We start from the raw sequence: 26,498 nt of genomic DNA, 5'->3' as shown, positions 1-26,498 counted from the left end.
CCATCTCTTCCTCTGTCATCCCCTTTTCCTCCTGCCCTCAATCTTTCCCAGCATCAGGGTCTTTTCCAATGAGTTGGCTCTTCACATCAGGTGGCCAAAGTATTAGAGCTTCAGCATCAGTCCTTCCAATGAATATTCAGGGTTGATTTCCTTTAGAATTAACTGGTTTGATCTCCTTGCTGTTCAGAGTGTTCTCCAGCACCAAAATTCAAAAGCATCAATCCTTCCGTGCTCAGCCTTTTTTATGGTCCAGTTGTCACAACCGTACGTGACTACTGGAAAAACCATAGCTTTGACTATACTGACCTTTGTCGGCAAAGTGATGTCTCTGTTTTTTAATACTCCATCTAAGGGCTGGAAGAAGCACAAGCTGGGATCAAGATTGCCGGGAGAAATACCAATAACCTCAGATATGCAGATGACACCACCCTTATGGCAGAAAGTGAAGAGGAGCTAAAAAGCCTCTTGAGGAAAGTGAAAGAGGAGAGTGAAAAAGCTCAACATTCAGAAAACTAAGAACATGGCATCTGGTCCCATCATTTCATGGGAAATAGATGGGGAAACAGTGGAAACAGTGTCAGACTTTATTTTTGGGGGGCTCCAAAATCACTGCAGATGGTGACTGCAGCCATGAAATTAAAAGACACTTACTCCTTGGAAGGAAAGTTATGACCAACATAGATAGCATAATAAAAAGCAGACATTACTTTGCCAACAAAGGTCCATCTAGTTAAGGCTATGGTTTTTCCAGTGGTCATGTATGGATATGAGTTGGACTGTGAAGAAAGCTGAGTGCCGAAGAATTGATGCTTTTGAACTGTGGTGTTGGAGAAGACTCTTGAGAGTCCTTGGACTCCAAGGAGATCCAACCAGTCCACCCTAAAGGAGATCAGTCCTGGGTGTTCACTGGAAGGACTGATGCTGAAGCTGAAACTCCAGTACTTTGGCCACCTCATGAGAAGAGTTGACTCAGACTGATGCTGGGAGGGATTGGGGGCAGGAGGAGAAGGAGATGACAGAGGATGAGATGGCTGGATGGCGTCACCGACTCGATGGGCGTGAGTCTGAGTGAACTCCGGGAGTTGGTGATGGACAGGGAGGCCTGGCGTGCTGCAATTCATGGGGACACAAAGAGTCGGACAGGACTGAGCGACTGAACTGAACTGAACTGAAGTTTGTCATAGCTTTTCTTCCAAGGAGCAAGCATAATTATTAATAATTTACAATATTGTGTTAGCTCAGGTGATTTTGTTATTTGTATCAAAGTGATTTGGTCATACATATATTTATATGTATATGTCTATATCCTTTTTTCAATTCTTTTTCATTATAGTTTATTACAGGATATTGAGGAAGAAAAGAAATACACAACCCGGTGCCAAACTCTGCCACAAATGGCATTATTGCTATGCAGGTTACCTGGAGATGAAGGACAGTTTGTTAGGATGCCATTCAGAAATTCCATTTTTAATAGACTCCTGATTCTGTCCCCAAGAAAAGAGCTCTGGGCTCATACTTGACTTGACATATATTAAAAATCTGTTTGGAAGCAAACTGTTTTTAAAGTACCTTTGATTTTAATTAGCATTTTAATTTTAAGAAAGGACAAGAGAACTAAATAAGAAGCTTTTTCCATTTGAGTGTTGAAATCTGTACCATAATGTTACATTAAAATCATTCCTGGTGTGTTAATTAATAATTATCTTAGGAATATTGCAAATATGAAAGGCCACAGTGACTCACCAGCTTCATTTGAGCTCAATTTTAAAATTCCATTAATTCTTGTTACCAGTGACAAGATCCATTTAATTCCTTAAATGTGTCCTTTTACTGCACATAGGGCCTTTCATCTAAGTGAATTCATTGGCTGTGACAGACCCTAAAATTCGTTTTTATATTTTGAAATGCATTTTGTCAAATATTTTGCCTATCCTTAATTTGGTCCATGCCTAGATTACAGATAACTCTGACTCTCCTCTCCACGTCTGCACTCGTGGATGCGAGGAACTGAGGTTGGAAAGAGCAGGAGCAGGGGCAGCAGGGAGAGAGTCAAGTCGGGGTGCTCGGTGAGCTTTCAGTTGTGACCCAAGCTGGAAACAGAATTCTGTGCACAGAAGCGGCCTCTACTCTTTACATTTAGGAGACAGTAGTGGGATGGGCAGGATAAAATCACCTGACATGTTAAAAAGGTAAATTTGGAGACTTCCCTGGTGGTCCAGTGGTTAAGACTTCGCTTTCTGATACAGGGGGCACACGTTCAATCCCTGGTCGGAGAACTAAGATCCCACATGTCTCTCAGCCAAAAAAACCCAAATGTAAAACAGAAGCAATGTTGTAACAAATTCAATAAAGATTTTAAAAATGACCCGCATCAAAAAAAAAAAAAAAAAACTTTGAAAAAATAAACTGGTCACTATTTGTAGCACTGCTGCTGCTGCTGCTAAGTCACTTCAGTCGTGTCCAACTCTGTGCGACCCCATAGACGGCAGCCCACCAGGCTCCCTGTCCCTGGGATTCTCCAGGCAAGAACACTGGAGTGGGCTGCCATTTCCTTCTCCAATGCATGAAAGTGAAAAGTGAAAGTGAAGTCGCTCAGCCGTGTCCGACTCTTCGTGACCCCATGGACTGCAGCCCACCAGGCTCCTCCGTCCATGGGATTTTCCAGGCAAGAGTACTGGAGTTGGGCTAGGAGACACTAAAAAAGCTTGGGTGGGGCTAAAGAAAATGTTCTCCCAGTCTGATCTTAAAGTATTAAAATATTTACAGTATTATTTTCAACAAGACATGCCACAAATCGTAAGTGGTAAGATCAGCATTCACATTTGTATTTAATCTGCTGGAAGACGAGGCGTTTTCTGCAGTCAAAGAAATAAAACTTCAGAGAAGTGAAACATCAAGAGCAAAGCCAAGGCAGGCATCAAGCAGTTGGCCCAACTCACAAATGTCTCATCCGTTAAATTTCCATCTTCTCATTTCATATCTCTTCTGTTTGCTAAAACGATAATACAAGTAGGGGCAGCTCCTAGTGATTGGAGAACACGTTCTGCTTCTGGGGCTTTGCTTTATGCCCACTCCTCCCCTCTTGTCACCCGTGGTATTACAGCGATTTTCATGTAACCCATGAGGGAAATCGAGGCTCAGAAAGATGAAGGCCGTTACCTCAGGTACATGGCATTCTCACCCAGGTCTACCCTTCCCCCCTGTAACCTGTTGCCTGCTGGACCAAGGTTGTTGATGTCACCAAGGAAATGTCAACCCATTAAGGAAAAGCGTGGAGAGCATTGCATGGTACCTAGGACCCAGAGCAGGCGCAAAGCCCAGGACCGCAGTGTTGAAGGTGGTTACAGGAAGGACACACACCTGGTGTGGCCTGTGCCTGCTTTAACAAGTAGGGGACAGTGAAATTGACTCCAGCCCAAAGTTGTCAGAAAAAAAATGCAGGACCCCCAGTTCAGCTTGAATTTCAGATAAATAACAGTTTTCTTTGGATGAGTATGCCATATGGAATACTTGAGATGGATCTATACTAATAGCTTGGGTTTCCCAGGCGGGTCAGTGGTAAAGAACCTACCTGCCAATGCAGGTTCAATCCCTGGGTCAAGAAGATTCCCTGGAGAAGGACACGACAACCCACTCTAGTATTCTTACCTGGGAAATCCCATGGGCAGAGGAGCCTGGTGGGCTATGGTCTACGGGGTCACAAAGAATTGGACACTACTGAAGCAACCAAGCACACACATACTAATAGATATTACTGTTTCTACAAAATTCCTATTGTTTTGTTTGCTGAACATGGCAACCAGTTTCAAGACTATCCTTGGAGAAAACTGGAAGCTTCTGCCTCAGCCCCTTGTTGCATCAAGCAGCCATATAACAAGGCTGAACTGCTCTGTTGGACAGACCACATGGAGGGCATGGTGAGTAGGATCGCTGAGCCCAGCCAGGCAGCCCACCCTACCAAGGTCCCCATTACGTGAGAGAAGCCATGTGGAATGGTCCAGACTGGACCAGCCCCCAGTGAACACCACTGAGCCATCCCAGTCTACACAAAGGGAACAGAGAGTGATCAGCCTGAAATTGTGACCCACAAGATCATAAATGATAAAAAGATGGACAATGTCTTAATCACTGCGTGGTGGGGTGGCTCACTGGGCAGCAACAGATAACCAAACAGAAATGAGAAAGAAAAAAGGAAGAAAATGGAAGTCGAAGCTAAGGCCCATAGTCCCAGAGGAGCAATGAAAATCTCAAACATCTCTGAGTTACTGGAATCTATGCAACTGTTTATTCCACATCAATTTTTAAATTAAAGTGTTTAACTTACTGTAGCTCGACCTTTGCTTGAGCTTATTGAGTGAGAGTTTTGGCATACCAATATCTTTTTTAAATTATGCCCTGAAACATAAAACTAATTCTAAGGCATGTTTCTCAGCCTTCACCTCTATAGGTCTTCCTTCTTACTGCATAGTTAGTGCTTTTTAAAAAATAAATTAGAATGGCTTGTTTATGAGCCATCAGCAGCTGTTGATTCATTTGCTAATTAATGATTCAGACAAAATCAGTGTGTAATACCCAGTGATAACCAGTTTATAATTATGAGTTCTTTCCTTGTCATAAACCTTACAAATTACAGACAAGTTTAGAATTTTTGCTCGTCGCTGGTTACTGAATAGACTCTTTGAATGATTCTGGTTGTTATTTTATCAATTACATGCAAGCAAGAAACCTGGATCTCTCTTTTCTTCCTTATTCATTATCTCCCAGGACCGGTCACCACTTGTAGAACCTGCCCCATAAACAGCCTTCAAATTTATGCAGCACATCACGACAATCTTAGTTTAGGACCAAGATATCTTGAGAGTCCCTTGGACTGCAAGGAGATCAAACTAGTCAATCCTAAAGGAAATCAACCCTGACTATTCATTGGAAGGACTGATCCTGAAGCTGAAGCTCCAATGCTCTGGCCACCTGATGGAAAAGACCCTGATGCTGGGAAAGATTTAAGGTAAAGGGAGAAGGAGGCAGCAAAGGATGAGATGGTTAGATAGCATCTCTAACTCAATGGACATAAGTTTGAACAAACTCTGGGAGACGGTGAAGAACAAGGGAGCTTGGCACGCTTCGGCCTGTGGGGTTGCAAAGAGTCAGATATGACTTAGCGACTGAACATTAATCTTTCTTCTGGTTGTCTTTTTACCATCCTTATACTCTGCAGTTGTTTAAATAATGGCTCCCCAAATTCAAATCCCTGGACCGGGGAGTATGTGCCTTATATGATAAAAGGCAGCTATAATAAAGTGATGAATTCGGGATGGGAAGGTTACCCAGGATAACCTGGCTGAGCCACTGTAATCACAAGGGTTCATATAATAGGAGGCGATAGAATTACAGCCAGAGGGAAAGTGATGTGATGATGGAGTCAGAGACTAGAGAGACGCGCCTTGAAGATGGAGGAAGGAGCCCTGAGACGAGGAATGCAGGCAGCCTCAGAGGCTGGAACTGCTGAGATAGGGACTCTCCCCAGAAGCCCCTCCCAAAGGAACACAGCTGCGCTGACACTTTGATTCAGGGCATCTGACCTCCAGACTGGAGCAGAACAAGTGCTGGTTTAAGCTACTAATTTATTGGTAATGTGTAACAACAGCAATAGGAATCCAATACATGCCCTCAATTATTTCCTGCATCAACAGAGCCTCTTTAGGTCATAAATTTTCTCAAGTCACTCCCTAGCATAAAAACTTTCTATAAAAGCTTCCACTGGAGATTCAAAAAGTTCCTAAAAGAAGCCTGCAGGCACTGTTCCAACCCACCCTCGACCCTGGGGGCCTTGCCCTTCTCCCCTGCTCTCCGCTAACTAGCAGATGAGCCTGGACTCTTCTTCCTGTTCCTCAAGCCATCTGCATCCTTCCAGCCTTCAGGCCTGGGACAGAGATCAGAGCGTGTCTCTGTGGCTGTCCTTTCCCTCCTTAGTCACACAGGGCGCTTGCATTTGGACTGCTAAGTCACTTCAGTCGTGTCCAACTCTGTGCGACCCCATAGATGGCAGCCCACCAGACTCCTCTGTCCCTGGGATTCTCCAGGCAAGAACACTGGAGTGGGTTGCCATTTCCTTTTCCAATGCATGAAAGTGAAAAGTGACAGTGAAGTCACTCAGTCATGCCCGACCCTCAGCAACCCCACGGACTGCAGCCTTCCAGGCTCCTCCATCCATGGGATATTCCAGGCAAGAGTACTGGAGTGGGGTGCCATTGCCTTCTCCGTGCATTTGGACACTCCGCTACAATTAGCAGCAGGTTGACCCCTCCAGTCCATCCCCCTACCTTCCTACCTGCTCTGGCTCGGCTCTCATCTGACAGTTGACGCATAAGACACTGAGCCCCCAGGGGCTGTGGGGCGACATCATCCATGTGTCCCTGCAGAGCAGGGCCCCCTCACCCACAATTTGGGTGTGAAGTGAGAGAGAGAGATGCACTACTTATGTTAAGTGGCTGAGATTTGGGGGTTGTTTGTCACAACAACTGTCCAGACCATTCTCACTCCAGGTATTTCCACAGCAGCCTCCCTGGGTCTCAGGCCCCTCCTGAGGGTCCTACATAAAGGAACCCCTCCACCCACGTGCACCTCTTGTCTTTCTTCACAATAGTCGCTGCTGTCCCCAATATTGTTTTGACTTTTTCTTTACTTGTTCACCCTTGTATCCTCAATGCATCTGGCAGAAAGTAAGCCTTCAGTACATACTGGATGGATGGGTGGATGGGCAGGTGGGTAGGTGAGTGGGTGAGTGGATGGATGGTGGAAGGAAGGGGAGGGCCCACGGGGTTGACAAATGCAGGACTTTTGAAAAACTAGGAAGAAGAGGCTAACATGGCTAATGAGATGTGTAGAGATAAGCACAAATAAGTTATGCATGGTTTATATGTTATTCTAAAAATCCTAATCTTTATTTCATGGGAATTAGGAAGCCACTGAGGTTTTTGAGATCAGAATTTTACTTTGGTGGCACTGTTAACAGTATTTGGGGTAAAAAGATTGGAGGTAAATTGACCAATTTGGAAACCACTTGTAATAATAGTAAAAATGATAATATAATAAATAACAAATAAAATAATAAATAATAATTTAAAATAGTATTAAAGAATAAGTACCATATACTGACACACATATACAGAATCTGAAGAGATGGCACCGATGAATTTATTTTCGGGGCAGCGGTGGAGAAACAGACATAGGGAACAGACCTATGGACACGGTGGGAGGGGAGGGAGAAGGGGAGATCTATGCAGAGAGGAACATAGAAACTTACAATACCATGTGTATAACAGATAGCCAATGGAAATTTGCTGTATGGCTCCGGGAACTCAAACGGGGGCTCTGCGGCACACTGAAGGGTGGGGTGGGGAGGGAGATGGGAGGGAAGAGGCCTGGGAGGGAGGGGACATGGGTGTACCTATGGCTGATTCTTGTTGATGTATGACAGAAAACCACAAAACTCTGTAAAGTAATTATCTTTCCATTAAAAAATTAAACAACAACAAAAAAAGAATATGAGGTGGATGAAAATGGAGCCTATTATACAGAGGGAAATAAGTCAGAAAGAAAAACACCAATACAGTATATTAACGCATATATATGGAATTTACAAAGATGGTACAACGACCCTATATGCAGGAGAGCAAAAGAGACACAGTTGTAAAGCACAGACTTTTGGACTCTGGGAAAAGGCGAGGGTGGGATGATTTGAGGGGCTAGCATTGAAACATGTATATTACCATGTGTGAAATAGATGACCAGTCCAAGTTCGACGCATGAAACAGGGCGCCCAAAGCTGGTGCACTAGAACAACCCAGAGGGATGGGATGGGGAGGGAGGCAGGAGGAGGGTTCAGGATGGGGGACACATGGACACCCATGGCTGAATCATGTCAGTGTGTGGCAAAACCACCACAATATTGTAAAGTAATTAATCTCTAATTTAAAAAAATAAGTGAATTTTAAAAAAAGAATATGCATTATTAACATTTATTGTGTCATAAGTCTATGACAAGCACAGCACTAATAACACAATTGCATTGGAGTTCCCTTAATCTTCACAACAACCATAGGGGTGAAGAGGTATTCATATGTCTGGCTTCCCTGATAGCTCAGTTGATAAAGAATCCACCTGCATATGGGAGACCCTGGTTCGATTCCTGGGTTAGGAAGATCCCCTGGAGAAGGGAAAGGCTACCCACTCCAGTATTCTAGCCTGGAGAATTCCATGGACTATACAGTCCATGGGGTCGCAAAGAGTCAGACACGACTGAGCGACTTTCACTTTCATTTAAAAGACTTGAAAACTGAAGCACAGACAGGTCAAGTAACTTGCCAAGATTACACAGCCAGTGTGAGCAGCAGAGATACAGTTTGAAACCAGGCAATCTGATGCCAGGTCCCACGTGCCTAGCTCCCAATCTTATGCTGTGATCACTGTTACCCTCAGAGACAGTGACAGCGGACAGGGAAAGAAGAGATCCCAACATGAGGGCCCAGGCATCAGACACGGCTCCAAAACTGAACCACAGTGAGAACTAAGGCGGGGCAGGACCTGGCCCTTTTTAGTGTTTAACCTCTTCTCACACAAAATCTCCTGGATCAGCAAAGTAAGTCCAGAAAGAGAAAAACAAATGCCGGATATTGACACATATATGTGGAATCTAAGAGAAAATGGTATAAAGGATCTTACGTGCAGAGCAGAAATGGAGACACAGACAAATGAGTGGATGGATGCCGAGGAGGCAAGGGGTGGGGCGGGAGGAACTGGAAGATTGGGATTGACACATATACACCACTGACTTTTGTGGTTTAGTCGCTAAGTCGTGTCTAATTCTTTTGGGACATCATGGACTATAGCTAGCCACACTCCTCTGTCCTTGGGATTCTCCAGGCAAGAATACTGGGAGTGGGTTGCCATTTTCCGAACCGGGGGATCTCCGGCCACCCAGGGATCAAACCCACTTCTCCTGCATTAGCAGGCGGATTCTTTAGAACTGAGCCACCAAGGAAGGACCGAACACCGTTGATTCCCTGCATAAAATAGACAATTGATGGGAACATACTGCATAGCGCAGGGAACTTTACTTAATGCTCTAGGGTAAAGTGAATGGGAAGAAAGTCCAAAAGGGGAGGGGGTATATGTTTCTGTATGGCTGATTCACTTTGCTGTACAATAGAAACTAAAACAACATTGTAAAGCAAATCTACCCCCCCCCCCAAATTTTTAATTCCCTGGATTCTTTTTGCTGTTCTTGCTTTTGTTAGAAACCAAGCTTTGTAGCACTTTTTCTCCAAGTGACACACCCACGACCTCAGCGTCCTCACACACATGCCTGGCCATTTCTGCCATTTCACCCAGCATCTAACGGGAAACAAAGGGAGGCCAAGAGAGAACTGCAGAGAAATAGGCAGACTCACAAGTAGTAAAGATGATGAACATTTTTCTTAAGAAGTCTGAACAAGGACTAGGCTTACTCACAAAGAAAGTGAAGTCACTCAGTCGTATCCGACTCTGCGACCCCGTGGACTGTAGCCTGCCAGGCTCCTCTGTCCATGGGATTCTCCAGCCAAGAAAACTGGAGTGGGTTGCCATTTCCTTCTCCAGGGGATCTTCCCAACCCAGGGATCGAACCCAGGTCTCCTGCGTTGCAGGCAGATGCTTTATCCTCTGAGCCACCAGGGAAGCCCCAGGCTTACTCTCAGGCAATGTTAATTTCCCTGGATATGCTTCACCTTGGTCACCCTGGTTCTGATCTTGGTGGTATGTACTCAATTGCTCTGTCGTGTTCAACACTTTATGATCCCATGGACTGGAGCCCACCAGGCTCCTCTGTCCCTGGAATTCTCTAGGCAAGAATACTGTGGAGTTGGCTGCCATTTCCTCCTCCAGGGAATCTTCCCAACCCAGGGGACTGAACCTGTGTGCCCTGCATTGGCAAGTGGAGTCATTACCACTGAGCCACCTGGGCAGCCTTTGGTGGTGGGTATTGACAAATACTGACCAAAGCTTGGCGCTCCAGACTCAGGGTGAGATCAACAGAAGGTCTCTAGTCCCAGGCTCATGGAGCTCTGTCTGCTTTAGGTCATCTGTTGATTTGATCACAGGCCCTTTTTTATTCCAAACTGCGCGTCTAGGCATGTATGCCTCCATGCTTCGATCTGGGGCCGGCACTGTGGTAATGGTAATTTTTTCCTGTGGTATGCGTGAGAGTTCCTATGGGAACATAATTTAGCTGGACATATTAAATCACGTCATCAGCAGTCACGAGCCCAGTGAATTATTGATCAATGGCTGTGAAATCAAAGTGTATCTACAGAATTACACTTGGAAGCAGAGACTCATTTACAGTCAACTTTATTCTGGAAGGTCTCCATCTGACAGAGCCCTGCCCGAGAATGATCTTTTCAGGGCTTTGTGTCTTAGGCTCTTCAGGACCTGTATGCTGTCTTTGAAAGGACCGTGCAAACCCTCAAGTAAATACAAGTTCTATGGCGCTTTTCATTTCAGGCGCTTGTCTTGTATTTAGGAGTATACAGAAGGACTTTCCAGTCTGTGTATTACCTAAGCCTACCGCCTCCACTTCCACCCAAAATGACAGCACCGCCCCCTCCCCCAGATTCCTCGGCATCTGCTGAGTGATGCTGGGCGGCACCAGCCCAGGCACTGGCTCTTCAGCTTCTTTTCCTGGTTTGCGTGTTCTTCCCAAATACATCCACATGTTTGATCCCTGGCTTCTTACCCCTCTTCTCATACAGTCAGGGGAGGATGATAATTGAGCCTGCGGATGAGGGTGGTGGATGGCATTGGTGGGGTGCGTGGAGGTATCTGACCCCAACTTCTAGCACTCTCTTAGAGGGTGGGAACATGTAACATGTTTTGTTTTCTCCCTGCAGGTCTTAGTTGCACAAGAAAGGCTAGTCGTATCATCTTAACTACAAATGAAACTAACACGTGTCCATAGATGGACGGGTTAACAGCTTCGGTAAAAGCGTGGTTTGGGAGAGGCGGCTGCACACTCTCAGAGAACTGAGGTTTGGCTTCAGATTTTATGGTAATTCTCATCTTTACTGCAACCATAAGCAAGTCTCATTGTAAATCCTGTGTATTTAGTCTTCCCAAGAGCCTTGGGCTGAGGGATATGCAAATATTTTTTGATGAATGTAACACAATCCTGTATTTGGAAGACGGGTCGTGGGCATGTGATTAGAAGTGGTGGCCAAGACAGAGACCCTCCCTTCTCTGCATGAAACAGCTGTTACTCAGAGAAACTGTGGAGTTTGGGAAAATTTACGGGAAGGAGCAGGAAGAACAGGATCTCACATCGTCAGTTACATCAAGTAAACCGAGGTCGAGGACTGAGTGACACGTGCTGCTGTCAGAATACATGGCTGTGATCACTGAGCTGACAGTGTATGTATTGATGAGATTGACATAGGAAGTTCTTGTCGTAAAATTTGGGAGGATTTTCATAAAATGATCAAGATAGATGCAATCTCTGTTAGGGCCCCACCTCCCTGTACAAGGCTGGAAAGCATCTGATTCTGATTATCCTGACATCTCAGAGTGGGCTTTGCTTGAAGCAGTTTTTATGGCTTGCAGACTCCGAGAAGCTTGAATGTCCAATTTGTAGATGAACCCACAGTTGGTTGTATATGCTCCCTAGCTTTGCACCCTCCTTTTCTGAGGTAGACAGGACCTAGGGAAGGACCAGGGTTTTTTCCTTTTGGTGATTTCAATCCCAATTCTTCACTTAAACCTCTTATTGTAAATTATAAATGCAACACAAATATATAACACAGACATGCAGGTGCAACTCGCATGAGGCGGGGCACCCTGTGCCTGCCCTGTTGGAGCTGGTGGCCAATTACACTTATAACCCTCATCACGGGTGTCTCTCCAGCCCATTCAGGGAAGGACCAGTGTGGCAGAAAGAAATACCTTTCTGCCCAGCATCACCTTGGAGAAGCAGAACCCAATCTGAGTCTGAGCCGCTGATGAAACGATATTAGTAATAATGACAATAAGAGCACATCTTGTTGTGTGCTTACTGCATGCCAGGCAAGCTTTCAAACACTGCGTGCTTTCACTTAACCTTTCAACAGTCACACGGTGCAGATACAGATGAAGAAACTGAGGCACACGGCTGGATAGGAGGCTGTAGCAGGGTAAAATGTTGAGACAGGAAAAATTAGAGATGGAGACTTGATGTGTCCCTTTTAACCTCTTGTCCAAATTTCCAAACTGGCTTCCCTGGTGGCTCAGACAGTAAAGTGTCTGGCTGCAGTGAGGGAGACCCAGATTCAATCCCTGGATCAGGAAGATCCCCTGGAGAAGGAATGGCAACCCACTCCAGTACACTTGCCTGGAAAATTCCATGGACAGAGGAGCTTCGTAGGCTACAGTCAATGGGTCGTAAAGAGTCAGACACGGCTGAGCAACTTCACCTCTTCTTCCAAATTTCTGCTAACAATCCCTTGTTTTTCTGCTGACAAGCATGAAATGAAGGTCATTATGCTTAGACTTACAGCATGAGTTTCTCAAGTGTTCACACACACAGGGTTCAGTTTCAATCCATGGATCTGATAAGACTTATAAATGCCACCCAACGACACAGAACACATGGTGATACAAAACAAAGAAGGCACATTTGCAACAGCCAAAAATTGCTTTGCATAGTAAAGTGTGACTTTAATGAGCTATAAGTGTTATACTTGCGTGATTTACAGTGGACACTCCCTAATAGCGACATTCCAACAGCTGGCACCCTGGCAAAAACTTTCAAGTCTCATCTTCATCAGAGAAATGATTTTCTTTTCTGTACATGGCCTCTAAATGAGAAGAGGAGTTTGTATCAGTTATTTGACCCTGAAAAGATAGTATTGATCCACAAAATGAATTTCAGAAGGGAGAGAGGCAGGAAGCGAGAGGGAAAATAAAAGATTTTTAAGTGACTTATACGTGGTGAAGCCAGAAGGGTGTCCTGGCTACAGAGAAAGGAGAGCTGCATCCAGGGCCATCGCATCTCATGCTGTTTGCACTGCCCACTTACTCAGCCTTACCGAACCCCAAGCCCCCTGTATCTTACTTACCTGCTGAGGCAAAGCCTATAACAGTGGAAACAAACATGGAGGTGATAGTTAGGAAAAGCATCGTTGGAACAGTTACAGACTGTGTGTTATCTACAGGTCATCGGACAAAGGCCAAGGAAACCGCAGCTGCCTCGCACAAAGAGTTAGAGGCGGTCCCAGCCAGGCTGTGATGAGAACAGAGTGACAAAGTGAGGTGCAAAATAGAACGGAAATGGCACCCCAGGCGCTCCTGGGCAGGAAGAGAAAATTCGTCCACATCCAGATGCATCGCTGTGGGCTTTCCTAGCTGTTTGGTTCAACACAGTGGAAGCCTGAAGTCAAATTCCAACCAGCTTAATGCTACAGAAGATACCCCCGTTTCAAGAACCCAGACTGGTGGTGGTCTGCAGGCTGGTTTCAGCCTTTTCAGTGACTTAATTTCACCTGTTCTGCCCCACACCATGCATATTACATAGCCGACCTGAAAAAATCATGTTGATTCTGAAGAATAAATCAATTCCTGCAGACAAGATGCAGACCAATGAATGTTACAGAAGGCCTGAAAGGGCCTCGACCTGGCCCCCCTTCCTCCCCCACCAGCCCTGTGACCTTCAACCTCCCACTGAAGCCCCTGGGCCTTGTTTCCACATTAAGAAATGGATTTTTTTTTTTTAACATCTGCTCCATCTGTGTCAGGTTTGGTTTGTCTGCTGCAGTTCTAAGTATCAAATAAATTCATGACGCAAGAGCGTTCTGGGTACTGCACAGCCATCTGAAAAAGCCTGTCTCCCAGATAGAGTCTCCCCTTCAGGGCCCCATTGTGGTTAGCTTGGCTGCCCTGGTGGCTCAGACGGTAAAGCGTCTACCTGCAATGCAGGAGACCAGGGTTCCATCCCTGGGTCGGGAAGACCCCCTGGAGAAGGGAATGGCAACTCATTTCAGTATTCTGGCCTGGAGAATTCCATGGACACAGGAGCCTGGCAGACTACAGTTCATGTGGTCACAAAGAATCAGACATGACTAAGCAACCCTTCACACTTCAGGGATATTTGACTATTTGGGCCAATAGAATGGGTAGAAGTGTATTTTGCATGTGAAAAGGATATTCATTTTTAAGAGCCAGAGAATGGACTGTTTGGGTTGACAACATCATCATTAATGGAAATGGGAACTGAAGGACCAATAGGATGAAGGTGGCAGAGATGAAGACAGGATTGAAGAGAGAAATGTGAAGTTTGGAAATATTGAAACTGAGAAGTGAACTGATTGAGATCTACAAAGGCATTAAAGGGCAACTAGAAAGGGAGATCATTAAAATCTACCACGGTTGATATCTGCCGCATGCTGGTGGGACACACGCATATATACACACAGCCAGTGGAGGTTGATGCAAATCTATATGGGGGAATTTTTTAGAAATGAGTAGGATTCAATCCTTAAAAAGATGGGCACTGAGAGGAAAGGGGACACTCCTGGAGAGAAGAAGGTTAATTGACCATTGGTCAAACCAGAAATAAGGAGGCAATGATCAGTTTCACAGGTAAGAGATGGTACAGTTTGTATAGAATTCATTGCTCTGCTCAGTTCAGAGGAGAGTTCAGCATCTCAAGGAAAGGATGTCATTGCCTGACTCTCTCCTTCCTCTTCCTTTACCTGCAATGCCAGGTAAAGTGACATTGAGCAGACAGAAGCCAAGCTTTCCACTGAGAAGGTGCACTTTTGGAAGCAGGCCGGCCTTGGGCACTCCCAAGAAGATCTACTGGTGAAGATCGTCTTGTTGTTTATTGTTTATTTTTGTGGTTCAGTCTCTAAGCTGTGTCTGACTCTTTGCAACCCCATGGGCTGCAGCACACCAGGCTTCCCTGTCCTTCACTAGTTCTCAGAGTTTGTTCAAATTCATGTCCATTGAGTCAGTGATGCTGTCTAACCATCTCATCCTCTGCTGCCCCTTCTCCTTTTGCCTTCACTCTTTCTCAGCATCAGGATCTTTTCCAGTGAGTCAACTCTTCACATCAGGTGGCCAAAGTATTTGAGCTTCAGCTTCAGCATCTATCCTTCCAACAAATATTCAGGGTTGATTTCCTTTAGGATTGACTGGTTTGATCTTGCAATCCAAAGGACTCTCTAGAGTCTTCTCCAGGATTGTCTATGTCTCGTTTGCTGGACCCAAGAAACTTCTACTGCTGGTTATGGGAAACTGAAAATAAACACTCCTTCTTTCAGCCTTCACTCACCAGGTTCAATCTTTGGGGCCCAGGACTCAGGAAACCTGCTCCCCAAAACACAGTAGATAGAGATCTTTTTTCCCTAACAAATGTTTAAGCAGTTTGGGAGCAATCAAACAACATGTCCTTCCTACTAAGAGAATAAGAAAATTCTGCACTCTGTTTACTGGGGATGGGAGATCCACATTATTGGGACCTGCCCAACAAGAGTCTCACATTGACAGGGTGTCTTGGGTCACACAGCGCTCCGCTTCTCGGAGCCTCCAGGGACACGGCCACTTACTGCACAAGATGTTCATGTACCACAATTAGAATTAAGTGAGCATATGGCAGGAAAAATCTGCTCACAGGAAAAAAAAAATGAAAACTAATATCACAGGGAAATGGTGCGATTTAGGCAGAGTCGTCTGCGAGTCTGTGGACACGGTGATGCCCAACCGGAGGATGAAGAGCTAGGGGCCACCCTGGGGAAGATGGCAAATGCTGGAAGTTCAGGCCACCCCTGGCTTCTGCCTGCAACCAAATATCCAGCTTCCCGTCCCTACTGATGTCGGTGTCTCCTGCAAGGATTACTCAAACAAGGTTCCTTGCTTGGAAGAATCAGTCCTTTTAACTAGGATTAAAAGATACCTCACAGAAGCAGAATTAGCATTTTTCACCTTGACTTATATTTAGTTACTTTGGCTTCAAAAAGACTTTCATTGAATGCTTCCGCAATACTACTCATGGGTCATAGAACCAGGGAACACCCAGGCACCTCCCATAAGGAGGCAGGACAGTCATGCTAACAGCCTCATTCATCAAAGAAAGGCTTCTCGGCTTTGCAAAACATGTTCTTTCTTCCTCCAGTCACCTTGTAACTATCAAACTGGCCAGAAAGGTGTCTCTAATCTCTGTTACTTACCAGCTTTGGCTCCAGATGAGCTGTCCAAGGGAGCCCTGGACTATAACATCTGGCTTTAGTGCAGGGAGTGAAGTGAAGTCGCTCAGTTGTGTCCGACTCTTTATGACCCAGTGGACTGTGGCCCACCAGGCTCCTCCGTCCATGGGATTCTCCAGGCAAGAGTACTGGAGTGGGCTGCCATCTTTCTCCAGGGGATCTTCCCAACCCAGGGATCAAACCCGGGTTTCCCGCTTTGGAGGCAGACGCTTTAACCTCTGAGCCACCAGGTGAAGGGAAGCTAGTTATTAAATATGACACTCCCTGGTCCAGTGTTCTCACAAATAAAATCCAATTTTGCTGTGCTGGTTCCTAATTCAAGTTCCTGACAACGATCTCACTTAGCTTCACTTCGCTAACCACAAAGAATGTGGAACTCAACACAAACCAGTAACAGGACCTGGAAAATGCTTGTGGTGACTCTAATCCGCCACACCTCCAGTCCACATGGCCCTTTGCAGCCCCTCTCTGAATCCTGGCCGGGCTGGAGTAGCCAATAATATGTGACACAGTCAGACAGAGTCAGACCACCCCAGGGACCTCATGTTAACCTGATTCCCTTGCATGCAGAGGTCCTGGGGGTTAAGACTTCAGCACAGGGATGGGATGGGGGACAATTCCACCCATAATAGCATCTTATATTTCTTCGTGTTCCCAGCTCTCAGTGTGTCGGTCTCCTTGGAAGCGAGAGAGGAGCCACTGAAGCCAGAGAGGGAGAGACGGGAGAGAAAGAAAAAGGGAAGAAAAGGATGCTACTGTGTATAGAAAGAGAAGGAGAAAGTTTAAGAAGAAGATGTGGGCAGGAGACCAAAGGCTATGGGGATAACTCTGGTGAAAGAGTGAAAAAAACTACCCTATCGGAGCTCCCCACTGCTCCAAAAAGGTGACTCCCAGGACGGCCATCAGCTGGAGGAATAAGAAAGAAATAAGATCGCGAACAGTGTAGAGAAGACCAGTGGTCAATGTAAGCCGGAGGGGTGGGGAAGAAAGTTGTCGGCAGGACATGAAAAGTGGTTGAAAGGCTGGAGCATCAGAAAGAGAAGAGAGGAAGCAGAGGAGAGATGCTTAGACTGTGAGTGAGAGATGCAGCTTCCGGTAACCCTTACTACACGTCTCACTTAAATGCTGGCAGAGAAACAGACTTTAATTCCACTGAAAGAAAGTGAAAGTGAAGTCGCTCAGTCATATCCAACTCTTTGCGACCCCATGGACTGTAGCCAGGCTCCTCCATCCATGGGATTTTCCAGGCAAGACTACTGGAGTAGGTTGCCATTTCCTTCTCCTGGAGATCTTCCCAACTCAGGGACTGAACCGGGTCTCCCACATTGTGGACAGATGTTTTACTGTCTGAGCCACCGGGGAAGTCCATTGGCAGGTTGGTTAATTCTACTCCTCTGATGATTACTGGCCTAGAGAGCGGCTAGAAGAAGAAATAGACAACAGGAAATAGAGAGGGACTAAGTGGACAAGCATCTAACTCAAAATTTACAGAATTTTCTATGAGCACAAAATAGAAACCTATCTGTATAAACAGGCATAATTTTAGGCATATAGATAATCACATCACAAATGCTTTGGGATAGAGGTTGGCTGTATTTAGTTGAAGTTAATATCAAGAAATAGTCCTAAGTCATTTTGCCTAATGCATCATAAAGAATTCAAATATTCTAAAATGTGATGAACAAGATGAGAAAAGCCAGCTTTACCTCTGCCTTTGATTCCATCAAAGAAAAGAAAAAAATCAGTTACCATCTAACAACTGCTACATAAATAGAAAAATATTTTATAAACATGACACCAAATAAACTTCTCCATGTCTACTTTTCTTTCTAAAAATATGTAGGCTGTAAAAAAAATTGTTATGAAAATATTCCTACACAAAGACACAATGTATTATCACCTTGTAAAGGTCCTTAGATCACCATGAATGTTTCACTGTGTGGATGCAGCTGTTTCTAAGTCAGGTCTGGAACATGTATCATGGTTTCTTTGTAAACAATATATTTCTAATGAAACCCTACAGTCCACTTAGGGAAACTAATTCTATACCCAGCAATAGTGCATGTAGAGAGCATCTGAAAGTTTTTAACACTAAAATGAGAATAGACTTCTCCAGGTATCCCAGTGCTGGAGTAAAAGCACTTAAGAGAATTCAGCATGTGGATAGAATATTCTTCCAGCTAGAAAAGGGCCAGGAGTCGAGGGAGGCAAGAAGCCAGGAGAAGGCTGTCAGTCGCTGTGCTTAGAAATTCCCGGCTTCTCATTATTGAAGTGCTGTCTGTTCACCTGCTCCATCCAAATCAGAGCGTCAAGCTTGAGCCTGGCGCTGTGAACCAGGATGTCTGGCACCGGGCAGCTGGACGGCTCTAAGCATCTTCTCTTGTCAGGGATGAATGAATCATCTCCAAAGATGTCAGCATCTGCCCAAACCCTTCTCTGTTAAAATAAATGGCAGATGGTCGTGTTTTTATATTTAATCAGCTCCACCAAATGCAGCTTCATCTCTTATAAAACGAGACCATCTGCAACGTGTAGGTGTGCAGACCTCACTCAATGCCCGCTACTGAAGCTTTTCTCGGGGAGGTAAAGCCATCCATGCTAACGTTTGTTGACATGAAGCACAATAAGCCTGGAAATCCTTTAACATAAAGCCCCGTGTTTTTCATAAATACTTGCATTTAATAATCCTAAATATTTATGGTTGGAGTGCCCTTCATAGGAGGTTTGCAAGGAAGGTTTCTGTTTCCTGCCCAGCAGAGCTTGCAACCATGTCTGGGAAGCCTCTGGTTCTAAACTGTCTGAAATTGCTCTCATGACAAAAGCGGTCCTTTTCTTTGCCTGTAAATTGCCTCGACACACACTTTCATCTTGACTTTGACATGAGTTCTTTCAGAGTAGGTCAGTTGTGGCTGCCAGAGTAGTCACCTTGAGACACACATACACACACACACTCACACACACACATGACCACAACAACATCAACAAAATATGTGTAACACAATCACTGGCACATCACCACCTGGGTGGGGTCTGACCAGGTATGAAAAATGGAATACTTATTTCGAAACCCTGGCAGATGGAGCCCCCACTCTGTTGGCCACAGAAAGCAATGAACAATCTTACCATCAGTATGGTAAGATTATTCCCTCTAGAATTGGAAGTGAGGGTCAGCAAAACAGTGATCCAGAGAGCTAACTCTGTTCCCATGGTGAGAGCGTAATGGCTGGGGACCTGTGTTCCCAGAATGGAGGAGTCTGCAGGTGCAGGAGGCTCTGGGATTCAGGGTCTCAGGGAACAAAGAAGAAACGCAGTCAGTTTCTCCCCAGACGCGGTTACTGTGGATTCAAGAGGTAAGATGTCATCCAACTTGAGGGTGTCTTTGGATTATCAGTTTAAACTTTGACCAGTGCCAGCCTCTCAAAGCCCAAACCCCTTAGCCTAGCACCCAGGGCTCTTCCATCCTGGCCCTGGCTGCTCCCCACCCTCCTCTGTTCCATGGTTCCCCATTCTTCAAAGAGCACCTCAAAGATGTCGGTTGAGCAGCTTTCCAGCACCTCATAGTCACCCACTTTGCAGGTTCCCTCTGCCCTTTATGTTTGCAAACACAAGTCCCAGTTACATATTTGCGGTTCTGTCTCCTCGAATCACTCCACATTCAGCTGTATTTTTCGTATTTATCCCTTTTGAGACTCCTCACATGAGCTCAGTATAGAGTGAGGAGGTCTCTTGACTGAACGAAGGCGCTGCAGGCTTCTGCTGGGTAGAAATACCAGATCTGAGGAAGAGTGGAAAGGCACTGGACTTACTTTTTTCCTCCAAATTAACAGAAAGGAAAAATAAATAAATAAGAAGGATGAAAGGAGCAGGAGGAGGAATGAGACGGTATATGAAGGAGCATTCATTGGCAAAAAGTCAAACAAAATTAAGAATACATTGTATTCCAGGATCTTCGGGAAAATGCACCAGTCTTCACTAAGCAGCTGCCCATGAGTTATACCCGTGAGTTATTACCCACTAGGACATCCAGCAGGATCTCAAATGTCACGTGCCCCAGGCAAGCCTATTAATTGGCCCTGCCACCCACTCCTTCCCTACAAGCTCCTCACCAGGACCAGGTCTCCTCTCCTTTCTTTTCCCTTAAGAAATGGCCCTATCACCCCCGAGTCACTTGAGCAGGAACTAAGGAGCAGCGAATCCTATAAATGGAGACCTCAGGACCTCTCATCCTTCCAGTCACCTCTTGCCCTGCTAACTGTGACAGCCCCCTGTAGGCACTCAACAAATCCCATCAGCTGACTGGTGGTTTCCTCCAATATAGCCAATATTTCAGCTCTCTGTACATAAATGGCCTAAATAAAAGTATATGGAGACCTTTGGAAAGTTCCTACCTCGGATTCTCTTGGCAGATACATTTTTATCCTTTTTATCCTATGTGCATTAAAAATGGTAAGTCAGAAAGAGAAAAACAAACATGTATTGACATATATATGTGAGATATAGAAAAATGGTACAGATGAACCTATTTGCAAAGCAGAAATAGAGACACAGACATAGAGAACAAGCATATGAACACTGAGCGGGGGAAATGGGGGTGGGATGAATTGAGAGGTTAGAACTGACATATAAACCTATTGATATTATGTAAAACAGGTGATTTATAAGAACCTACTATAAACCGCAGGGAACTCTACTCAGTGCTCTATGGTGACCTAAATGGGAAGGAAATCCAAATAAGAGGCAATATGTGAATATATATTGCTCATTCACTTTTCTATGCAGTAGAAACTAATGCAACATTGTAAAGCAATTATATTGCCATAAGAAAAAAACTTTTTAAGTATCGAATTCAAGGTCATAGGGTTGCTAACTTGAAATTTGCTTAGTGTATCTTTTTAACCCCATGGACTGCAGCACTCTAGTCTTCCTTGTCCTTCACTTTCTCTCACAGTTTGCTCAAACTCATGTCCATTGAGTCAGTGATGCTACCCAACCATCTCATCCTCTGTCATGCCCTACTCCTCCTGCCTTCAATCTTTCCCAGCATCTGGGTCCTTTCCAGTGAGTCGGCTCTTCACATCAGGTGGCCAAAATATTGGAGCTTCAGCTTCAGCATCAGTCCTTCCAATGAGTATTTAGATTTGATTTATTTTAGGATTAAATTGTTTGATCTCCGTGCAGTCCAAGGGACTCTCAAGAGTTGTCTCCAGCAACACAGTTTGAAAGCATCAATTCTTCAACACTCAGCCTTATTTACGGTCCAACTCTCACATCCATACATCACTACTGGAAAAATCATAGCTTTGACTATATGGACCTTTGTTGGCAAAGTGATGTCTCTGTTTTTTAATATGCTGTCTAGGTTTGTCATAGCTTTTCTTCCAGGGAGCAAGCGCCTTTTAGTTTCGTGACTGCTTCACTTTACCAGGCCTCACAGCGACAGAAAGACAACATCCCTCTCAGAGTCTCTTTAAAATGCTCCCAACTGACAATCCAGCCATTCTCTCAGACTTGCTTCTGGTTTGTACTAATTAACACATTTCTGTGCCTTTAATAAAGGACTTAAGTTGTGAGATCCTGCATTTATTGAAACAGGGCTTCATGTGTGCCGCAGTCCCTCTCTTTCTGAAATCTTCCCAACTGTTTTGCAAAAATCACAACCGAGCCCAGGCACTCCACTCACCAGGAACGTGAAGATAGAGTGAGTGATCTTCTGATTTTGATTCACAGGCGCCTTGGGCTCAACCCCTTGGTTTAAAGTGAAAGTGAAAGTTGCTCAGTTGTGTCCAACTCTTCGCTACCCCATGGACTATACAGTCCATGGAACTCTCCAGGCCAGAGTACTGGAGTGGGTAGCCTTTCCCTTCTCCAGGGGATCTTCCCAACCCAGGGATCGAACCCAGGTCTCCCACATTGCAGGCAGATTCTTTACCAGCTGAGCCACCAGGGAAGCCCACGAATACTGGTGTGGGTAGCCTAACCCTTCTCCAGTGGATCTTCCTGACCCAGGAATCGAACCGGAGTCTCCTGCATTGCAGGCAGATTCTTTACCAACTGAGCTAACAGGGAATCCCCCTGGATTAAGCACCAATTAACTCCTGTGACATGAATTCAGCCCCTTCCTGCCCTGAACCTCTGTTCCCTTTACTCTTAAAATGGAGAGAACAGCAGTGTGTATTTTAGACCACGGCTGGGAGGATTCTGTGAAATCTTGTATTCACAGCACCTAACACAGGTCTTGGGGCATCACAGCACCTCAGGGTTGATTTCCTCCTCCATCCTGTCTCAGCTGATTAGGAAAACAGGTTTCACATGATCCAGGGGCCTACCTGCTGCCCGCAACTTACACAGAATTATCATATCTTCCCATACATAAATATACATAAGATGAGTGGTGTAACATTATTAGCATAATGAATATTCTAATTATGGCTCTAACTTTAAAGCTGGCACCAAACATTAATCCCTGGGGAATACCAATTGCCAAAGCCGTAGTTACCAACCCTTTTGGAGTGCGCTCTGAGGATTGAACTTGTGAAATCAAGGAGCCATCACACTTCCCAAAACACAGGAGGGAATCTGCTACAATAGAATACCAGCAACATACACACGGCCCCTTGCCTAACACAGCATGGCCATGCCATTTCTCTTCTCGTAGAATATTTCTGCAGGCACAGAAGAAATGAGTGCTAGGAATTTAATCCAGACCACGGATGGAGGATTTACATGGGCTGGAGGCTGGCTAATGCATTTCCCCACATCTCTCAAATAGTTCAATGAGGGTGTTTAGTAGCACACTCCCGTTCTGTGCTTGGGGGTCTGAGGTACAGCGGAGTTAAGTCATGGCTAGTGCACGCTCGGCCACTAAGTCATGTCTGACTCTTGTGACTCCGTGGACTGTAGCCTGCCAAGCTCCTCTGTCCATGGGATTCTCCAGGTAAGAATACTGGAGTGGGTTGCCATTTCCTTCTCTAGGGGATCCTCCCAACCCAGGGATTGAACCCAAGTCTCCTAAACTGGAAAGTGGATTCTTTACCACTAAGCCGTCAGTTCAGTTCAGTTCAGTTCAGTCACTCAGTCGTGTCTGACTCTTTTCGACCCCATGGACTGCAGCACGCCAGGCTTCCCTGTCCAAAGCCAGTTCTCAGAGTTTACTCAAACTCATGTCCATTGAGTCGGTGATGCCATCCAGTCATCTCATCCTCTGTCACCCCCCTTCCCCTCCTGCCCTCAATCTCTCCCAGCATCAGGATCTTTTCTAATGAGCCAGTTCTTTGCATCAGGTGGCCAAAGTATTGGAGTTTCAGCTTCAGCATCAGTCCTTCCAATGAGTATTCAGGACTGATTTCCTTTAGGACTGATTTCTACACAGAAGAGCCATCAGGGAAGCCTCTAAACTATAACCAAAACAAGAGCTGCCACTTCTGAGTGTTTCCTCTGGGCTACATTTCCAGAGCCATTTGCACAAGTTATCATCACTCTTACTATGCCGACATGCACAACAGCACTAGTACTCAGCAAATGTCCTACAAGAGAACAGCGGTGGAGCCGGAACCTCCCCCCAGGTCATTGCTCCCTCAAGGCAGACAGAAATGCCCAGAAACACTGCCCCATCGTCCAGCCTCCCACACGTCCCTGTCAGGAAGCTGTGATTCAAAACCCCATTTGAGCAAACTCTGAGAGATAGATAATGGAGGACAGAGGAACCGGGTATGCTCCAGGCCATGGGGTCGCAAAGAGTCGGACATGACTCAGCAACTGAACAACAACAACCATCAGCTACCACACATCAGCTACTTACATACTGTATTTCTGGAGTTCAGCAGTTAATCTGACACAATTGCTTATGGTTTCTTTAAAAAGAAAGGAAATATAGGAATAGCTGGCTGCAAAAATGGACCCACGAGTGCCCATTAAAGGATGTCTGTAAAGCCAGAGCAAAGTCTTCTCTGAGGGTTAAGAGGTCTGTCTTCAGCACACCCTGCCTCCAGAATTTGGTCAGTAACTCAGATGGGCATAAATATGGCCACAGTTTGTGCTTATGGGCATAAGAATGGGCGGGAGAACGTGCAACGCATCAGGAAGCTGGGCTGGATGGAAAACAGCCTTGACCTTGACTCCAGCTCTGCCGAGGACGTCCCCACCTGCACTGCCCTGTTTAAGTCCATGAGATAAAAAATAGACGGTACACTGTAAGAGCCAGACTGGAGCCCTGCAGGCAGGTGAGAGAGATCAGGGTGAGGGGAGTCACTCTGCCTCTGGAGGAAAGTCCCGGAAGTCAGTTCCCTGCAAATGTAGGCTGCCAGGAGCAGAGTTTCTCCTGCCCGTCCATCCAGGAGACAGCAGACCTCAGACAGTCTCTGATCCAGATGTGGCCCTGAGCTAGGGACAGTAGCCGGGAGATCCGCTCAGAAGATCCAAAGATCAGGGCCTCCCTAGTGACCTGCCTGAAAGTCAGCCCCTTTGTTCTCCAAGGATCCAGGGCAAGGAGCAGGCAAGACCGAGGACACAGGACGGAGGCAGCAGCCAGCTCCCGGGGCCACAGGTATTCCCTAGGGTAAGGGGGATGGTGACAGTGGTAGATAGATGGATGGGGTTTCAGTTGAACCATGCTGGCGTAAATGTGGGAAATGAATGGGAAGTAAGCAGAATTGAAGGCAGAAAGCTGATTAGGTAATTTGAATAAGAAATCCAAACAAGAAGCAAGTCAAGAGGTCTGAAATACATGAAATGTATTAGACATGGTGGCTGATTGGTTAGAGCACCAACCAATAGGGGAGGACAGAAAGGACAAGTCCCAGGTATTGACTTGGGAGACTGATAATAAAAATTTGCTTTTGCTCAACCTGAAAAGCTGAGAGATAATTGTAGGAGTCTCCTTGTAAGACACTATTTTATGTTTCTGATGATAACTTGATGTAGGGGGTATCCGAGGGCTTTTCCCTGGTGGCTCAGCAGTAAAGCATTCACTGGCAATGCAGGAGGCACAGAAGACGTGGGTTCGATCCCTGAGTTGGGAAGATCCCCTGGAGAAGGGAATGGCAACCCACTCCAGTATTCTTGCCTGGAGAATCCCATGGACAGAGGAACCAGTCACAAAGCATCAGACATGACTGAAGCGACTCAGCACTCACGTGCACAGGGGATAGTCACACTCTGAGACATCTCTCTTTTAATTTCTGTATATCACATAGTATGTTCACTCAAAATACTTTCGGAAGAAAAAAAAAGTGTAGGCAGAAGATGGAGAAGAGTGGTGTCTATGTGAACATAAACCCAAATAGGGTAGCTGTGCAAGTTCACTAGGAGTAAGACCAGCTGCATGCCGAGGGCTGGATCCTGACCACCTCAGCGGAGAACAGCCAGTCTGCAGGACCAGGCAGGGCCACACCACCCACAGAGCCCAGCTTACGACCTGAGCCCCAGATATCAGGAGTCAGATCTTCCAGATGTCCATTGACAGGTGTATGGATAAAGAAACTGTGGTACAGATATACAGTGGAATATTACTCGACCATAAAAAGGAACAAATCTGATTCAGGAAGGAACTGAAATCGATGAACCTAGACCCTCCTATCCCGAGTGGAGAAAGTCAGAAAGAAAAAAACAAATACTGTATATTAACGTGAATGTGTGGAATCTAGAAAAATAGTACAGATGAACCTCTTTGCAGGGCAGCAAAGGAGATGCAGACATAGAGAAGGAAGTGGGAACACAGTGTGGGAAGGAGAGGGTGAGATGAATTTAGAGAAGAGCGTGGAAACATGTATGTTACCATACATAAAATAGACAGCCAGTGGGAACTTGCTGCATGGCACAGGGAGCCCAAACCAGGGCTCTGTGACAACCTGGAGGGGTGGGATGGAGTGGGAAGTGAGAGGGAGGCTCAAGGACGGGGGGACGCATGTATGTTTATGTCTGATTCATGTTAATGTGTGGCAGAAACCAACACACTATTGTAAAGCAACTATCCTCCAATTAAAAAACATTCAGTTCAGTTCATTTGGTCAGTCGTGTCCAACTCTTTGGGCCTCATGGACTGCAGATACCAGGCCTCCCTGCCCATCACCAACTCCCAGAGTTTACTCAAACACATGTCCATTGAGTCGGTGATGCCATCCAACCATCTCATCCTCTGTCACCCCCTTCTCCTCCCACCTTCAATCCTTCCCAGCATCAGGGTCTTTTCAAATGAATCAGTTCTTCATATCAGGTGAAGTACTGGAGTTGCAGCTT

General features: G+C 45.6%; 1 long non-coding RNA gene across 1 annotated transcript; it reads right to left on the bottom strand.

Moving 5' to 3' along the window:
* Positions 1–7,288: 7,288 nt before the first annotated feature.
* Positions 7,289–26,168, bottom strand: LOC120851902. The gene is made up of 3 exons (XR_005718436.1): positions 26,108–26,168; positions 10,468–10,474; positions 7,289–7,371 (listed from the first exon to the last, which is right to left on the bottom strand). It is a non-coding gene; the product is annotated as an uncharacterized LOC120851902 (long non-coding RNA).
* Positions 26,169–26,498: the final 330 nt, after the last annotated feature.

Source organism: Oryx dammah, unplaced genomic scaffold, assembly GCF_014754425.2.
Source record: "Oryx dammah isolate SB20612 unplaced genomic scaffold, SCBI_Odam_1.1 HiC_scaffold_25, whole genome shotgun sequence".
Lineage (NCBI taxonomy): Eukaryota > Metazoa > Chordata > Mammalia > Artiodactyla > Bovidae > Oryx > Oryx dammah.
Note: the sequence above shows the minus strand (reverse complement) of the source record. Positions and strands in the feature narration are given on the sequence as shown.